The sequence below is a fragment of the Camelus bactrianus genome, chromosome 18 (assembly GCF_048773025.1).
Source record: "Camelus bactrianus isolate YW-2024 breed Bactrian camel chromosome 18, ASM4877302v1, whole genome shotgun sequence".
In the NCBI taxonomy this organism is placed as follows: domain Eukaryota; kingdom Metazoa; phylum Chordata; class Mammalia; order Artiodactyla; family Camelidae; genus Camelus; species Camelus bactrianus.
Genome location: NC_133556.1, coordinates 17,273,459 through 17,291,677, shown reverse-complemented (window position 1 = coordinate 17,291,677; position 18,219 = coordinate 17,273,459). Strand labels below are relative to the sequence as shown.

At 36.2% G+C, this 18,219-nt stretch overlaps 1 protein-coding gene and 1 non-coding gene across 13 annotated transcripts in view; one reads left to right on the top strand and one right to left on the bottom strand.

Annotated features, from left to right (window-relative positions):
* Positions 1–18,219, top strand: part of TNRC6A (trinucleotide repeat containing adaptor 6A) — a 91,891-nt gene that overhangs the window by 1,343 nt on the left and 72,329 nt on the right. The window lies entirely within an intron of this gene.
* TRNAG-ACC (transfer RNA glycine (anticodon ACC)) lies at positions 5,238–5,312 on the bottom strand. Its single transcript has one exon. It is a non-coding gene; the product is annotated as a tRNA-Gly (tRNA).

The following is an 18,219-nucleotide window of genomic DNA, read 5'->3' as shown; positions in this document are numbered from 1 at the left end:
TTGTTGCCTTTATAAAAAGATACTATGTGTTCGCATTTTTTTTTCAACACATTGTAGTCAGGCGGATTCTGTTGCACTGGAAACAGTTTTGCCCTTGAACTTTACCGAGCATAAACTGCGTTTTGTTTTCTTTTGAAGCTACATTTATATCTACGTTCGGCGTGTGCTCTTTTTTTATCAGCTGGTGAAATAATTAAAAACCTGTTCCCAGTGCATGGGTCTCTTTCCTTTTGGACCTGAGTGCTTTTGCACTGGTAACTTAATTCACTACCACAGAGGGAGTTTTTGTTTTTTAAACGACGCCTTTATGGAAATTCTTGGCTTTATTGAGCTGTAATTGCTTAAGTATTAGGGCACTGCACTGTATTTAACTCTTTTTCACATTCATTTTCTGCCTTACGGTCTTTTCCTTTCTCATTATTCACCGTTTTCTTTTGCATTATATTGGGATACTCAGAGAAACTTCTAGATTAACCTGATCAGTGGGATCTCTTTCTCTTGGACAGAATAAAATAAAATTTCTCTGTCAGAGGTCTTAATGTAGTTTGTGCTTGGTGATTGTTTTAGGTTTATGTTGGGATTATTAACATTCGCAGTTCAAATCATCTGAATATTTTTTCACCATATAGAATCATTTCAGATTGTTAGTCTTTCGAGTTTTATAGGTATGAATTTGTTAAAGTGCTTGTTAAAGAATCTGTTCAGTTGGTGAAGGATGGGCGTCATTGGTTTACCAGATAAGAGATTTTCTGTTATTCAAGATAATTTCAGGATCATTTTAAGGAAATTAAGCCTGACGTCACTGACTAAATAACTGTTGGATATTGAAATAAGTTTTGTTGTCATACTCTATTAAAGGAATATTGAAATATGAAACCATTAAATAAAACAGGTTGTGTTTTTAAGGTGTAATTTCAGAAAAGAACTTGGAGGGTCAGTCTATTTCTCCTTCTATTTTTGCTTTGTCAGGTAACTATATCAATATGATTCCTATGGAGGTTTTCTGGGACTTAATTAAAAATTGTGTCTAATACAGGTATTAATTTTCATATGCTATTTCAGTTGGATAGAACTTGGGATCTCGGTATAAGGGCTTGAATCCCAGCTTTGCCACTTACAGTATGACCTTGACTCTTGGCAAATCACTTAGCCTCTCTGTTCTAATCTATAAAATGAGAGGTCTGAGCTAGCTAGTTGCTAAGATCTATTAGACCAGAACAGACTCCCCAGGAAGTCACGACATTATCCTGTGTTCAGTTAGTAAACATTTCTTGAGCTTCTTCTATGTTCCAAATGCAAGACTAGGCACTGGGGAGGGGAAGAATGGAAGTAGCTGAATTTATTGAATGCTTACTATCTGCCTGGCACACTTTTCTGAAGACATTAACTCATCTGATCCTGTAACACTCTGGGAGGTAGGTACTTTTATTATTCCTGTTTTACAGATGAAGACTTTGAGGCACAGAGAGGTTAATTAACTTTCAGGAGGCCACACCACTGGTAATTGGAGGAGCTGTTATGCTTCAGAATGTATTGTGTTGCCTCACTAGAGGCATGATTTTTCACCTCAAAAAATTTGAAAATACCTTTGAGGAGGTAAAACCCACAAATACACGCAACACTTCTAGATCAGAATTTCTCAGCCTGGGCTGTTGAGACTTGACATTTTGGACCAGATAATTTATTATTGTGAAGTCTGCCCTGTGCGTTGTGGGATGTTCAGCAGCATCTCCCAGAAGTACTCCCCTGCCATGTGTGACAATCAAAAAATGTCTTCAGATGTTGCCAAATGTCCCCTACCCAGGGAAGTAGGGGCGGGAGCCACTTCCACTTTTCTAGATTTTCATGTTGCCTGAAATAGCCAAATATTTGGATTTTCAATGTTCAGTCTGTAAGTGCTAAATATCTTTTAATACTGTAGAACTCCAGATTCCCATTGTGTAGACCCCCAGGTTTGGAAACTCTAGTCTCTGAATGAGTGATGACATTATATGGCCATTTTCCTTTTCCTCTGCTAAGGTGCAAACAAACCCTTAGGACAGTGTGCTGGGTAACCAGTGCCAGGTAAAAGTGGCACAGTAGGTAAATTTAGTTGCCCACATGAGGTAGGCTTAATTCACGGACAGCCATTAAAATTGTCGCTTTTTGCTGGTATCCCGGCCATTCAGGAGAGGGAACTATCATGTCTAGATCTGAGTGATCACCATTGGAACTAAACTTTAAAAAATAGAATCAATTTTGAAAGGCAGAGAAAAGGGCAATATAGGAACAACAGCAGAAACAAAGGGACAAAATCCAGAAAGTACAGGGACTTTTGAAATAGCAGTAAGTAGTTCAGTTGGATTGGCATAGAAGAATGGGGACAGGTGTAGTTTCTTGAATAGCAGGTTGAGGACTTTTTGCATAACTCTTACATTGTGGAGAGCTATTACATGCTTTTAGGTAGAATGGTGATAGGATAGAAAAATATAACTAATTATTTAGGCAAGAGGTGGTAAAGACCTGAATTATATGGTAGTAGAAAAGACGGAAGAGTGTGAGATACTAAAGACGTGGAATCTGGGGTTTGGCAGCTAATTAGTCTGGGATTAGTTGTGAGAGGACTCTGAATACACAGGGGTCTTCACATTTTGGGTGAGTGAGAGATTGACCCAGCCTCTGAACAGGGTAGTGGTGAGAAAAGGAATAAGAGTTTGGGAAGAGAAGATGATAAGTTACAGTTTAGAGTTGTAGAAAAATCTGTTCTAACTCAATTTATCTGGTTTTAAAAAAAACAAACAAGCAAACCATATTGTGGAGTCCAAGGTGATAGAATTGCTGAGTACTTAAATCTGGGCCATGATACCAGCTAGTATTCTGATACCTTCGTTTTACAAGTGAGAAAGCCATGGCCAAGGTTATACATTCTTTAACAAGTGACAGAGCTGGGGTTCAAACAGGCCTTGTGACTGTAACCATAGGGTTCTTCCAGCTAGGCAGTATTTTATATTGCACAATAGAAAAAAGATGACTTTGGTTTCTCCTTTCTGAAAATGTAAAAATTATGCCAACATAGTTTGTGGCCATTTTACTAATTTACTATATTGTTGAGTGTATTGTCTAAAGTAGAAGTTACATGCTTCATGTCATGCTGATTTTTTTTTTTTTTTTGCAAACCAGCCATGAAATGCCATGATATAAGAAGAGTTGTATATGCTGTATACCATATTATGTAACATCTGAACTGGGACATTTTTATCTGAGACATTTTTGCCTGGGACATGCTAAATAAGAAAAGACTGAGGGACAGAAGGAGTAAATCAGGGTGTTAGGTCTTCCTATGTAAGGTGGACCCTGCTCTTGCGATTCATCAACTTTTATCTGAATTTTAAAAAAAAAAAATCATCATCTGATTTTGTTAAGCTTTTCTGGTTTTTTTTCCCCCTGTGAAGTTTGTAGGCCAGCAGTTTCATATTGGTAGGTTTCTTTCTAGCTTAATTTGACAGCTATGTGGTATATCAGTAGGTAGGATAAATGAATCACAAACTCTAAGCTTAATTTTTAAATGTGTAACAGCCCTCTATGGAAAATTTAAATATACACATCATTAAAAAATCAGAGTACTATTCTGTAACCTTGCAAATTTTGGCATCTGAAGTAAGTCTGCAACGATAAATTAGAGTCCTTTGCAGTTGTGTTTCATAACAGCCTGAAAAGTGTTGTCCATAATTGGAAAGACTGAAATAGATATTTGCTGTATCTATTCTGCTTGGACTGACTTACGACATCTTTTAAAATCAAGAAAATGTCATCCCATTTAAAAAGTTTTAAAAACTCATCCTAACATTCAGCAAAGTGGCAAGAATAGTGCAACCAACACCTGTATCTCTGTCTAGGTTTACCAGTTGCTAATATTTTGCCACATTTGTTCTGTGACGCCCCTTCATCTCTAAGTAAGACATCATTTATCTCCCAGGAACAAGCACATTCTCTATAACAGATAACATGATTATCATACACTGGGAAGTGTAACTTTGTTACAGTACTGTTTGGTCCATGTTCAAATTTTCCCAGTTGTCCTAATAATGTCTGTTAAAACATATTTGTTCTTTTCTCTCAATTCCTTAATCCAGGGTTGAGTTTAGTTGTAATTTCCTTTTATCAGGAGCAGTTCCTTATCCATTTCTTCCCCTTTCATGACATTGACGTTTTGGAATAGTCCAAACCTTTTGTTCTTGCAGGCTTCAATTTGGATTTGTCTGGTTGTTTCTGTATATGGTTCAGGTTAAAACTTTTTGGCAGGAATAACACATAGGTGTTGTGTTCCCAGTGCGTCATGTCAGCCTCCCTCCCCCACCACTTTGAAGGAAATAAACTGAAAGTTTACCCAGCACTTTTACCTTTACACTAACTCAGTGTTTCTTTCATTTAAGGATATGCCAAAAAATGTGAAACTGAGGTATAATTTTAAATAGTTGAGGTTACAATAATTATAAGACTTCATATTTAAATTGGTCAGCTGTAATGATTGCAGCTTTTTTGAAGTGTTATTCTGAAGGTAGCTCTTTTATTGTTAGACATAAAAGTTGCCTGTTTTTGGCTCTCACAGTAATAAACTGATAATCCTGCTAAGAAAATGAAACATAGGGCTGGACTTGTGATGTACATTCTTCCAAAGAATGCCCCATTGAAATTAGAGTGGCATTGTGCTGCCAGAACAGGGGTTCTCATCCTGGATTCCACAGAGGGACCACAGATGGTGTGAAGTAGTTTGAGAAATTGAATGTGTGCTTTAAAAAAAAAAAAAAAAAAAAAAAAAAGGAAAGGAAAAAAGAGTCCTTAGCATTTATCAGATTTCAAAGGCTCATAGCTCCCCAAAGACTAAGAAACCTTGTATTATAGGGAGGATGTGAGAGAAGCTGAATAATCTCAAGAAAAGGGAGATTTTAAGATTTAAAAGAGAGAAAATAACATTAGACTAAGGCATAGGTTCTCTCAAAAAAAAAAAAAAAGAAAGAAAGAAAAGAAGAAATTATGTCCCTCAGTATCTGAAGGGGATTGATTCCAGAACTCCCTGCTCCCCAGGATACCAAAATCCAAGGATGCTCAAGTCCCTTATACAAAATGGCATAGTATTTGCATATAACCAAAGCACATTCTCCCATATACTTTATTTATTTTTAAAGTATTTATTTTTAATTTTTATTTTTTAAAATTTTTGAGGGGGGAGGTGATTAGGTTTATCTATTTATCACTTTTGGTTGGGGTACTGGGGGTTGAACCCAGGACCTCGTGCATGGTAGGCACGCACTCTACCACTGAGCTGTACCCTCCCTCCTCTCATATACTTCAAATCATCTCTAGATTACTTATACCTGATATAATGTAAATACTACGTAAATAGTTATAAATACAATGTAAATGCTATGTAGATTGTTGCTCATGTATGGCAAATTCATGTTTTGCTTTTTGGAACTTACTGGAGGCCAACTGTATAGTTTCAATGTCCTGTTAATGTGGTATTATTTTTTAAGGGAATCGCATACTCTGAGCTAGCTATGAAGCAGAAATCCTAGTGTTTCTTTTCTTATATCTAGGGAAAAGTGTTTTGATTTTTAGACAGTAGTATGTTATGTGACCATGACTCAGCTGACTTCCCATTTCAAATGGAATGTTCAAAACAGATTGAAACTTGGTTAAAGAATTTTATACTTTGAACCTTACAAGATATTTTATGCAAACAGTGATTGATTGGATTTTGTATAATAACAAACAAGATTAAACCAAGTCACTTGTTTTGCTCTTACTAGTGGTTTTGAGTCAGCCAGCATTTGTTGAGCAGCTTGCTGCAATGTTATTGAACATTTTTATAATTTTGACGTCTGTGTTTTGTTGACTTTGGTCCCTTCTTATTATTTTGGAGAATCCCCTTAAAATACAGGAAATAGTGCTGTGTGGAGTGAAATATGCACTGGTTTTTAGGTGTATTTTTAAGTATTACTTCACTTTTTTGATAACTGGCCACACAAAGGCTGTCAGAGGAATATGTTTTATTTAGTATTCTACTTGTGAATCCCAGGCAATATGAGGCACGTAAGTGAGACTCCTAGCAGGTAGAGCTAATATACAGTGTATATTCTCTGCACTGTTGCAAGTTAATCATGCTCAAGCCACAGTTCTGAGCCTGTCATTCACTATTTCTTAAAAACTGCTGCTATCTCCATAGTGACTCTGGAATTTAAGCCCAAACTCTTGTGTGTGCTCAGCTTGTCTTTTTAGCTTCCTCCCTACTACCTCTTGTTCTAGCCTCAATTCCTCCTTCTCTGGATGTTCCTTTCAATTTCTCTTTCAATTTTTTTGATAACATTTATTAAGATAAAATTCACATACCATAAAGTTCACCCTTTTAAAGTATATGATTCAGTGGTTTAGTGTATTTACAGAGTTGTTCAATCATCACAGATACCTGATTCCAGAGCATTTTTTTATATCCTCCCTCAGTAAAAACTCTATACCTTTGGCAGTCGCTCTCCATTCACCCCACCTCCAGCCCCTGGCAATCACAAATCTATACTCTGTCTCTATGGATTTGCCTATTCTGGACATGTCGTATAAGTGGAATCACGTAACATGTGGCCTTTTGTATTGCTGGTTTCACTTAGCATGTTTTCAAGGTTCATACATGTTGTAGCATGTATCACCTTATTCTTTTTATGGGCAAAAAAAGAAATGCTCCATTATTTAGCTATACCATATTTTGTGTATCCATTTATTGATGGGCATTAGGGTTGCTTTCATTTGGGGGCTGTTATGAATAATGATTCTATGAATATTCATGCACAAGTGTTTGTGTGGACATAATGTTTTCAGTTCTCTTGGGTATATACCTTAGAGTGGCATTGCTTGGGCATATGGTAATTCTGTGTTTAAATTTTTGAGAAACTACCAAACTGTTTCCAGAGCAGCTGCACCCATTTTACATTTTCACCAGCAATGTATGAGTGTTCCATTTTCTCCACATCCTCACCAACACTTGTTATTGTTCTTTTTGATTAAGTTATCTTAGTCGATGTGAAGCGATACCTCATTGTAGTTTCGATTTGCATTTCCCTAATGATTAATAATGTTAAGCATCTTTTTATGTGCTTATTGGTCACTTGTGTATTTGATTGGGAGAAATGTCTATTCAAGTCATATGCCCATTAAAAAATTTGTTTTTTTTTTTAAATTGTTGAACGGAAAGAGTTCTTTATGTATTCTAGATACAAGTCCTTTATTAGATGCATGATGTACAAATATTTTCTTCCATTCTGTGGATTGCCTTTTCACTTTCTTGATGTTGTCCTTTGTAGCACAAAAGTTTAAAATTGTGGTATGTTCAGTTTACCATCTTAACCATTTTGAGTGTACATTTCAGTGAAATTAAGCACATCCACAATGTTGCGCAACTGTCACTATGATCCATCTCCACAACTCTTTTCATCTTGCAAAACTGAAGCTCTGTACGTATTAAACAATAACTCGCCATTCTCCCCTCCCCTGGACCCCTGGAAACCACCATTCCACTTTCTTTCTGTATTAATTTGACTGTTCTAGGTACCTCATGCAGTGGAATCATAGGCTTTGTCCTTTTGTGACTGGCTTATTTCACTTACATAATATCTTCAAGTTTCATCCATGTTGTGGTACATCAACTAGTTGATTTTTGTATGTTGATCTTGTATCCTGCAGCTATGCTGAACTTGTTTATTATTTCTAATAGTCTCTGTGTGTATTCCTTAGGACTTTTTATATGTAAGATCATGTCATCTGTGAACAGTTAGTTTTATAATTTCCTTTCCAATCTTGGTACCTTTTATTTGTTTTTCTTGCCTGTGTTTTTCTGGCTAGAACATATAATGCAGTGTTAAATAGGAGTGGCAAGAGTGGACATCCTTGTCTTGTTTCTGATCTTAGATGAAAAGCATTCAGTCTTAAGCATTAAGTGTAATGTGAACTATGGGCTTTTATAGATGGCCTTTATCAGGTTAAGGAAATTTTCTTCTGTTCCTAGTTTGAATGGTTTTGTCTTGTCATGAAATGATGTTGAACTTTGTCAGATGCTTTTTCTGTGTTTACTGAGACCATGTAGTTTTATTTTTTGCTCTAATAATGTTATGTTACAGTGACTTTCATGTATTAAACCAACCTTGCATTCCTGGGATAAGTCCCAGTTGAGTATAGCATATAATCCTTTTTATATGTTGCTACACTTGATTTATTAGTCTCTTGTTGAGGATTTTTGTGTCTATGGTCACAAGGTTATTGATCTGCAGTTTTGTCTTCTGGTGTTATCTTTGTCTCTGCTTGTGTTATGTTTGGTACCTTGGATGGTCTGGTTTGGAATCTGGAGTCTGAGGTCTTGAGTTGCTGGTTTGGCATCTACCTCATTCTGCAGTGTATAATAATAATTGTGTTTATATATCTGGTTCCATTTTCACTTTAAAATTTTTTTCCAGCTTTAAGGTATGATTGAAAAATAAAATCAGTTCCATTTTCTTCTCCCCCCCTCACCCAGCAGTTAGTGCATTGCCCTTGTGTGTGTGTTTTATTGAGACTTAATTGACATCTAACTTTGTGTAAGTTTTAGGTGTACAACTTGCTTATTTGAAACATTTATATACAGTTGACCTTGAACAACATAGGTTTGAACTGTATGGTTCCACTTTATATGTGGATTTTTTCCCATTAAATACATACCATGATACTACACGATCTGTGGTTGGTTGAATCCGCTAATGCAGAACTGTGACTATGGAGGGCTGACTGTAAAGTTATATGCAGATTTTTGACTGTGTAGGGCCAGTGCCCCTAACCCCTGCATTGTTCAGGGGTCTGCTGTATTCTAGTATGACTGCTGCTGTCATGTCACATAATTATCATTTCCTTTTTGCAGTGAGAACATTTAAAATCTAGTCTCTTAGCAACTTTGACGTATATACCAATATTGTTAACTGTAATCACTATTCTGGACATTAGGTTTACAAAATTCATTCCTCTTTTAGTTGCAAGTCTGTGCTGTTTAACAGCATCTCAATCCCCCCCCCCAACCTGCCCCTGATAACCACCATTCTGTTGTTCAGCTGTTTTAGATTCCATGTATAAGTGATATCATACAGTATTTGTCTTTCTTTGACTTATTTCACTTAATGCTCTCAAAGTTAATCCATGTTGTTGCAAATTGCAGAATTTTCTTCTTTCTCATGGCTGAATAATATTCCATTGTATGCATATACCACACCATCATCCATCCATGGACACTTAGATTGTTTCTATATCTTGGTTATGGTGAATAATGCTGCAATGAACATGGAGTTCAAATATCTTTTTGATATGCTGTTTTCATTTCTCATTTCTCTTGGCTATATACTCAGAAGTGGGATTGCTAGGTCATTAGTTGTTGTAGTTTTCATTTTTTGAGAAATTTCCATACTGTTTTCTCCATTCCTGACAGCCGTGCACATGGGTTCCCTTTTCTCTATGTCCTTGCCAACACTTTTTACCTCTTGTCTTCTTGATGATAGCCATTCTAAGAGGTGTGTTAATTCTGTTTTCTACTGTATGCTCTCCTTTCTTTGGTTACAACCTTCTTTGTCTCCTAACCTTAGGCTAGTGCAGCCTTTTGTACCTAGCCTCTTGCAGCTCATGTTTAGTGTACACTTATGTTCATCTCTTAAGCACTTCCTCTGCATTACCTTATTTAATCTTCACAACAACCCAACAAGGGAGGTACAATTTAAGACCTCTTGTAAATGAGGAGATGGAGGCTTTAGGGAAATTAAACAAGTTGCTTACACAAGGTAATGGAATTGAGATTTAAGCCCACTTCTCTTTGGGATTGGAGCCAGAGCTCTTAAACTCATGCTGTGCTGCCCAGGAAATGCTTGTTTGAATAGATTGGATTTAAACTGGTCCTTAAAGAAGTAGAATGTGGGTAAAAGAAAGAGTGAAAAGAGTGCATGTTTGATGGTGGATGGGGTAGTGTTAGTAAAGGCAAGAAAGCAGGAATTGGTATTTAACTGCAGTACCTAATGCTGGGGGAGTACAAGTAGAACTGATTTTTGTCCCCAGAACAGTAATTAGTTCTATTTGGAAGAGTGAGATTAACATCAGAAATAATTAGAAAATAAGCATTGTTTAATTGAAGGTAAAGGGTGAGGTTTGTATGAGTTGAAAAGAATCATGAAGGAACTAGCAATTAAGTTAAGCCTAAAAAGAGGAGTAGATTTAGGACGGTTAGTTTAGCAACCAGATTTTGGGTCAGCCTTAACCATTGCCTTGTATTATACAAGTCACTTAGACTTTCCAATCCTTGGTTTCTTTAAGTGTCATATGGGAAAAACATCAGTTCTGTGTTTTGGTGTTGTGGGCTCAAAATAGATGACGTCTCAGAGTACCTTGTAAGCTATACATTGCTTCTGTTATTATGGGAAGGGGTATCCGTTCTCTTAAAATTCTAATCTCACCAACTGTCCTCAACCTGAGCTTTTTATTTTAAAATAATTTAAGTCCTAGAGAAATTTTTTAAGAATAGAGCAAAAAATTCCTGAATATCCTTCATCTGTATTCCTTGAATATTGACATTTAACCACATTTACTTTCTCATTTTCTTTCTACAAGCATATTGGACAAACAAACAAACAAACAAAAACAAAGCGTAAATACAGGACAGAAATAGACTCATAGACAGAGAATACAGACTTGTGGTTGCCAAGGGGGCGGAGGGTGGGAAGGGATAGACTGGGATTTCAAAATTGTAGAATAGCTAAATAAGATTATACTGTATAGCGTAGGGAAATATACACAAAACGTTATGGTAGCTCACAGAGAAAAAAATGTGACAATGAGTGTGTATATGTCCATGTATGACTGAAAAATTGTGCTGAACACTGGAATTTGACACAACATTGTAAAATGATTATAAATCAATAAAAAATGTTTAAAAAAAAAAGCATATTGGTCCCCCCACCCCCAGCCCTGGACTATTGGAGAGTAGCTTAGAGACGTGATATCCTTTTACCCCTAAAAACTTAAATATTTATTTCCTAAGGTCAGAGACATTTTCTTAGTACAGTGCCATTATTAAAATTAGAAAAGTAATATCAGTAGAATCTTAATAGCAAATCTACAAACCTTACTCAAATTTTGCTGACTGTCTCAATAATACCTTTTAGAGCAAATAAAAAAAAAAACCTTTTTTTTTCTGGCCTAGGATTTAATGTAGGAATACATTTGGTTTTCATGTTTGCTTAACCACCTGTGTTCTGGAACAGTTTCTCAGTCTTTCTTTGTTGTTGAAGACCTTGATATTTTTAAAAGAGTACAGGCTGGTTATTTGGTCAGATGTCCCTCTGTCTGTATTTGTCTTGATTAGATTCATGTTGTGCACTTTTGGCAGGAGTAGCACAGGACTGATGTGTTCTGCTTAGTGCATCATGTCAAGAGGAGCACGATGTCCATTCGTCCCATTATTGGTGATGGTAACTTCAACTACTTGGTTAAGATGTGATATATGTTGGGTTTCACCACTGTAAAGTTAGTATTTTCCCCTTTGTAATTAATCATGCTATTGTTGGAAGAACTTTGAGACTATGTAAACATCTTATTTCCCATTAAGATTCTTGCCTGAATCAATGGATTGCCAAATAGTGATTTTCTAAGTCCATTATTCTTGCTGCATTAGTTGACATTCTACTGTACAATCTGCATCTTTACCCTATTAATTCATCCATTCATTCATTTATTCATATCAGTAGGGACTCATGGATTCCTTTTTTATTCAGTGGGTTGTAATCCTTTACTAGCATTATTTTATTGCTCAGATTATGAGGCTAGTAGAGGCCTTCTTCAAACTCAGCCTCTTTTTGAAGAAATCCAGATTATGTATCATCTGGATCTTCACTGCTACTTCATCATATCCTATTTTCTCCTCTTAAGAGGAAGATATGGTGACTTCACTACCACCTGTGCCTCAAAACAAAGCTTTCTGCCTATGCTTTATGGTTCAAAGTCAAATGCTATCTGGAAATATATAATATTGCTGCCATCCTGTCTTTTGTCCTCTTTTTCTCTACATATTCCTGTCACAAGTAGGTATTTTTGTTAACCTGTGTGTGTGCTTCCAGAATTTATGCAAATACAAGCACATGAGGATATGTGTTCTTATCTCAACCCTTTTTAACCTTAGTTTTTTTTTCCCCCAATTAACTATACACCTTCCAGATCCTTTCATACCAGAAATCTTCTTTATCTGTTTTACAGCGGCATAGCATTCAGTTTTATGGGTGTATCAATTTTATGTAAGTACTTGAGTATTTGCAGATATAAACTACCTGTGACTATAAACTGGCCCTTCTTGAAGTGATACCTCATCTGTCATCACCTTCTCTGATACCTTTATTCCTTACCCCTTTTAGATAAGGACTTCCAAACAAGTACTAGTCTTCCTTAGTCAAAAAAAAAAAAAAAAAAAAACCAAAAAAACAAACGAAAACACTTCATTTTTATTCTTTTTTCTTTATATCATGGCCAAAATTTTTGAAAATCTGATCACTCTTAACGTAGTTTTGCAGCAGTTGGGTTTCCATCTCTATTATCTGGTGAAATTATGGTTTTGAAGGTTACCAGTGACTTACTTCCTGTTGTGTAGTGCTAGACTGGCTTTGGTGATTAATTTAGGTGTAGGAGGACAAGGAGGGGAAAAGAAGAGGCTGGCAAGCAGATAGAAAAAGGAGAAGTGGGAAGGCTGGGAGAGAATAGAATAAAGTGTAAGGGGAAAAGTAGGTGAACAACATTTTTTGGCAGAAGATGTGAAACTATTTTCATAACTAGCTTGTAACATACAGCTGGCTTCTGTGTGACTATGAGCTGGCTTATGGTAAGCTGTGACTGATAGGCTAGTTGGGCCCTCTGGAAATTTGCCCCCCTATTTTCTCTGTCCCATTATTACCAATTTTGACTATAGAGCTGTCATTTTAAATTTTTTGCTTTCTGAAATCTGGAGTTGTCATTAACCTGGGTCTCTTTTGTCATTCTTAACTAATATTGTCAACTATCCCAATTTCTTACGACTGTCTTGGATTTATTCTTTGCTTTTCATTTCCTTTTGCCACCATCATGGTTCAGGACATTAAACTTTTACCTGGATTACTGCAACGGTCTTCTCACTGTGTGTAGCAGATTTATTTCCTACTTTTACACAACGATTTTTCTCCTTTTTTCTATCCCAATCAATACTGGCCCCTGACATTGCCACGCTAAGTCTCTGCTTTGCTGGTGTCCATACCCTTCTGTGTTCCCTTGTGGGAAAAGGCCCACCTCTCTCTGTAGAAATCCTGCCTCTTCTTTAAGACCAAGATCAACAACTTAACTGCTCTGTGAAGCCTTCAGCTGTAACAGCTCATATGCATGTCTTATTTTCCTAAACTTGCTTACAGCCTCTACCAAGTGATTGCTTGTTTCTTTATTTCAAGTGTGTTCAGTTTTGTTCCTACAAAATTGTAGTTTAAAACTGTTTTCTGTTTGGGTTCTCCTAGTGCACAGCAAACTGCTTGACTTACAGGAATCCCTAAGGACATTCTTAGTGGTTTATTGATTAAACATTGTGTAGTTTATTATTAAATAGTTTTGGATGCAGAGAGTCAGCTCATCCCAATACCTTGAGGGTCTGCTTCCCTCTGCTTCCCTACTATACTGTGGAAAGTGTGTACTTTTTAATGGGATTTTCTTTTTGTTTTCCTAGCAAGTGATATACTGTCTGGACCTTGACCTTTTTTTGACTTAGCAGTGTGTCCTAGAGATCTTTGTCTGTAAACCCATGTTTGTTGGTGGTCCCAAAGACCACCCTCAGGTTTGATTCACTAGAAGGACTTGCAGGATTCAGCACATAGTCATACTCATAGCTATGATTTATTACAGTGAAAGTATACAAAGCAAAATCAGTAAAGGGAAAAGGCACGTGGGACAAAATCTGGAGGAAACTAGGGGCAAGGTTCCAAGGTTTCTCTCCTTGTGGTGTCACACGGATGTGCTTAACTTCTCTAGCATCAAATTATGACAACATGTATAAAATATCTACCAGGAGAGCCCATTAGAAATTCAGGGTTTTTTGTTCAGGACTGATAATGTAGGTACCTGCTGCCTAAGTGTACCAGAATTCCGGACTGCAAGAAGGAAAGTAGGTTTTCAGCAGAACTGTATTGTTTGTACTAAGTTTACCCGTGTTATCAGTTAGGGATTTGTAGAACCTTCCTGAAGTCTAAGTTCCCTGACTCCAGCCAAGGGCCAACCTTGCAGTGCTTTTTCCTAGAATCGGTCTCAGACCTGCTGTGTTAACTCTTTCCTGCACATCGTGGAATTCTACAATCCCTCCCCACCCCCCACTTTTTTTTAAACTAATGTGTAGTATTCCATGGTATGACTGCATTATGATTTGTTCAGTTTTTTCCTGCCGATTGGCTTTTAAGGCTATTATCTATTTTTGTACATTTCCTTTTCTAGAGGCTTAGATTAAAATTGATGGGTCATAACATAGTGACATTTAAAATTTTAATATTAATAGGTACTTTCGAATTGCTCACCAGAGGTCCTTACTAGTCCATATTTCCGACAGCAGTTTACGGGAGTATCCTTTGGAAGTGATTGCTTTTAATGATATTCATGTTGGGAATGTAGGGAAGACTGACTGTCAAACATCAGGAAGAGCAGGTCCAGGGAGGGCTTTCTAAATCCCAGGTCTGTCCTGCTGCTGTTATGGACATTTCCCTCACCCATCCTCTTCCTTTTCCAAAGACTCTTGGTTCTTACACTCATCTGCTTCTTCCTCTGTCTCTAATCTGCCTCTTTATTGCCTTTAATCGTTGATGTGGAGGCTTGTGATTTTTATTTTTCTATTATTATGGAAAATTTTAAACATACACAAAAATAAAGCAATGAAGAATCTTCGTGTACCCTTTACCTGGTTTCAGCATTTGCCAACATTTTATCAATCTTGTTTCATTTTTCTCTTTTACTTTTTTGAGAGGATAGGGTGGGGCCTGGAGTAGTAAAAGCAAATCCTAGACATGGTTTTTTTTAAAAAAAAAAAAATTTTGTACTAATTTACAAAATTAATGCATAACATTTAAAATAGTGATACACTTTTTAAAAATTTATCAGTTTCCCTAAATACTTAGTTCAGTTGTGAGGTTACTCTAATGTTCCTAGTTCAGGAGAGCATTTCCTCATGAATTTCCTGAAATTTGTGTAAAGTTATAGAAACATATACAGACAATTAAAAAATATGGGTTAATACCGTTCACCCATCTGTAAATTGCTTTTTTTCATTTAACAGCGTGTTAGGGACGTTTCGTCAAATCAATAAACAGATCACCTTCTTTTCAATACGATATGCTATGCTACTATATAGCCATTTCTTTACTGATGAACATTTAGTTTTTCTGCTTTTCAGGCCTTGTGAAGCTTTCAGCAAAGTTTCATATGCTTATGACCTTGTGTACTAGTGCTTTATTACTGTAAGATACATTCTGAAGAGTTAGGTGGCTGATTAGACTTTGTATAACTTTAATTGTTAAAACTATTACCATAACACTGTCCAAAAGGTTATAGTAGTTTTCCACGAGGTATAATATAAGAGAAAACCTCGTAACTTTCATTGTCACCAGCACTGGATATTATTATTCTTGAACATTTTTGCCAAGGAAGTTAGTATAAGAAAATAGCATAGCATTATAGTTTTTTGCCTTTATTAGAAAGAAAACCCAGCAATTTATTTTTTTTAAATAATATAATTGGGTTGGGTTCATACAAGCAAATGCAAGCTTGCCTCAATACTAGGAAATCCATTGATACAATTAATCGTATCAGCAATCAAATGACAAAAATTCTGTAATTATTTCCATAGCTACAGTAAAGAAATCTGACAAAATATAGCATGCATTCATGACCCCAAATCTTCCAGCAGACCAAAAATGGAGAATAGCCTTTTATTTTTTAAATATTAAAACTTACTCATTTGATATTAATACTTGAAATTTTTTAATATTTAATTTTTGAATGCTTATTCCCATGGCTCAGAAATTAAAATGCTATCTGAAAAAGTTTATACAGTGAGATCTTCCTTCCTCTTGTCCCCCACGTGCATAGTTCCTCCTGCCTCCTCCTTCACAATTACTATTAGTTTCTTAAGTGTTCTTTTAGAATCATTTTATACACATACAGGCAAATATAAATACATATCCTCTCCCTTGCTATTTACACAAATGATAGCATACTATGCAGTCTGTCATGCATCATGCATTTTTCATGAGTTTTTTTCCCTTACTTCTGATAGTGTTTTAGCTACCTTCCTATTTCTCTCTTAAACAACAAAACAAAACTGTTGAACTCCTCAAATATGAGACCTTACAGTTATTATCTAGTTGTAGTCTAGTTGTTTCTTTCACATCACCATCCCACAAACATTCACAAAATAAAAGCACTGAAACTGCTGTCTTAAATATCAATAATGCCTGGTCCCTCTTGTTAAAACCAGTTGCTGTTCAGTTTTTTTCTTTGATTCTTTTGCTGTTCTTCCTCCTGATAACACATTCATGATTCTTGGAACTCTAATACTTTGTGTTTCCTGCAATACATTCTGTTAAGTGTTCTTGTAAAAGGTAGAAAGAAATAAGAAAAGGAGGCACACAGTCTGGAGGAAAAATATTAAGTGAGAAGATCTGTCACTTAACCTATCCAAAAGAAGAGGATTTATTTTCTGTGGCTCCTGAAAAGAGAGTAAAGTCCTACTTTACTTTGGGAGGGGAGATACCATGGTGTAGGGGAAGGGGAAGACCATGACTTTGAGAACCTAGATTTGAATCCTGTCTCCACCCTGAATTAGCCATATGACCTTGGACAAGTCATTTAACCTTTTTTAGCTTCAGTTTCTTCATCTATAGAAGGGAATTATTTGTACCTATCATTTTTTAAAAAGTGACAAATGGGAAAATATACATAAATGTACACCAAGTGCCCAGCATAGTCACTGTAACATTTTCTTTAAACATTTTTTTTTTAGGGGAAGAGGTTATATAAGTTTATTTAATTTTTATTTTAATGGAGATACTGGAGATTGAACCCAGGACCTGGTGCATGCTAAGCACATATTCTACCGCTGAGCTAAAGCTTCCCCCTGTCACTGTAACATTTTAATCACACAGAGATTTGTTCTCATTCCTAGGTCCAGAACTTGCGTATTTGAGGTGTCCTACTAACTTTCAGGGGATCAATGATTACTGAATGTAATTGCTGGAGTGCTGTCTTTGTGGAGCATGTAGCAAATATGATGGACCACTTAGACCTATTAAATCTAATCAACCCATACTCCTTTTGATAGATATGGTGAATTATAGAATTAAATATCTTAAACAGATCTCCACCAGCATTTAAATTCTGCAAGTGAAGTGTTTTAGCACAGGTGGTATATTTATATATATTTTTTCCAGTTGGCTTTCTGAAGGAGATGTGGGAAAAGTGTGGTTAGTCCTCTGTGATAACAGTGTTTTTTCTTTTACGCTTCTGGTATTGACTGATACTATAATATTTCCTTGAGGAAATGTGGTACATCTTTTAAGTACTACAAGACTATTTTTGGACAGGAAAACACTTGCTAATGTCATCGAAAAGCCTTCAAAATGAAGTTTGAGAAGGGAGGAGAAATTCCAGGTAAATAGTAAAGAAACATCCTATAGAGTAAAATTAGAGGGACAGAGAACAAGATTTAAAAAGGACTTGTCCGTAATTCACAGGCAGACACAAAGAACAAATGCTGAAGATTTGTGATGTTTCTGTATGATAAGTGATCCTGAATGTCTTGACAAAAGCAGAGTACAGTCTTTGGGGTGTCACTGAGAATTGGGAGAGGGTTCCTGACTAGATGTTTGTGTACTTAAGTAGGTTAAGGAAGCACTCCTTATTTAAACCTTATAAAAATGTTGTAGAGTAGATGCATACAGTAATTTAGCCTCAGTTTAATGAAGAAACTGAGGCTGAAGAAGATTTAAGTATTTAGAACTAGAAATTAGCTTTTGTTGAGTAACATTGCAATGGTGTAACTTAATTGCCTTTGTTTACTAATTTTACTTTCATGCTGCGGCTTTCTTGATCCTTGGCTTCCAAGGATTATAGTGAGTGAGCTTGCTCACTCTCATTACCTCCCTCACA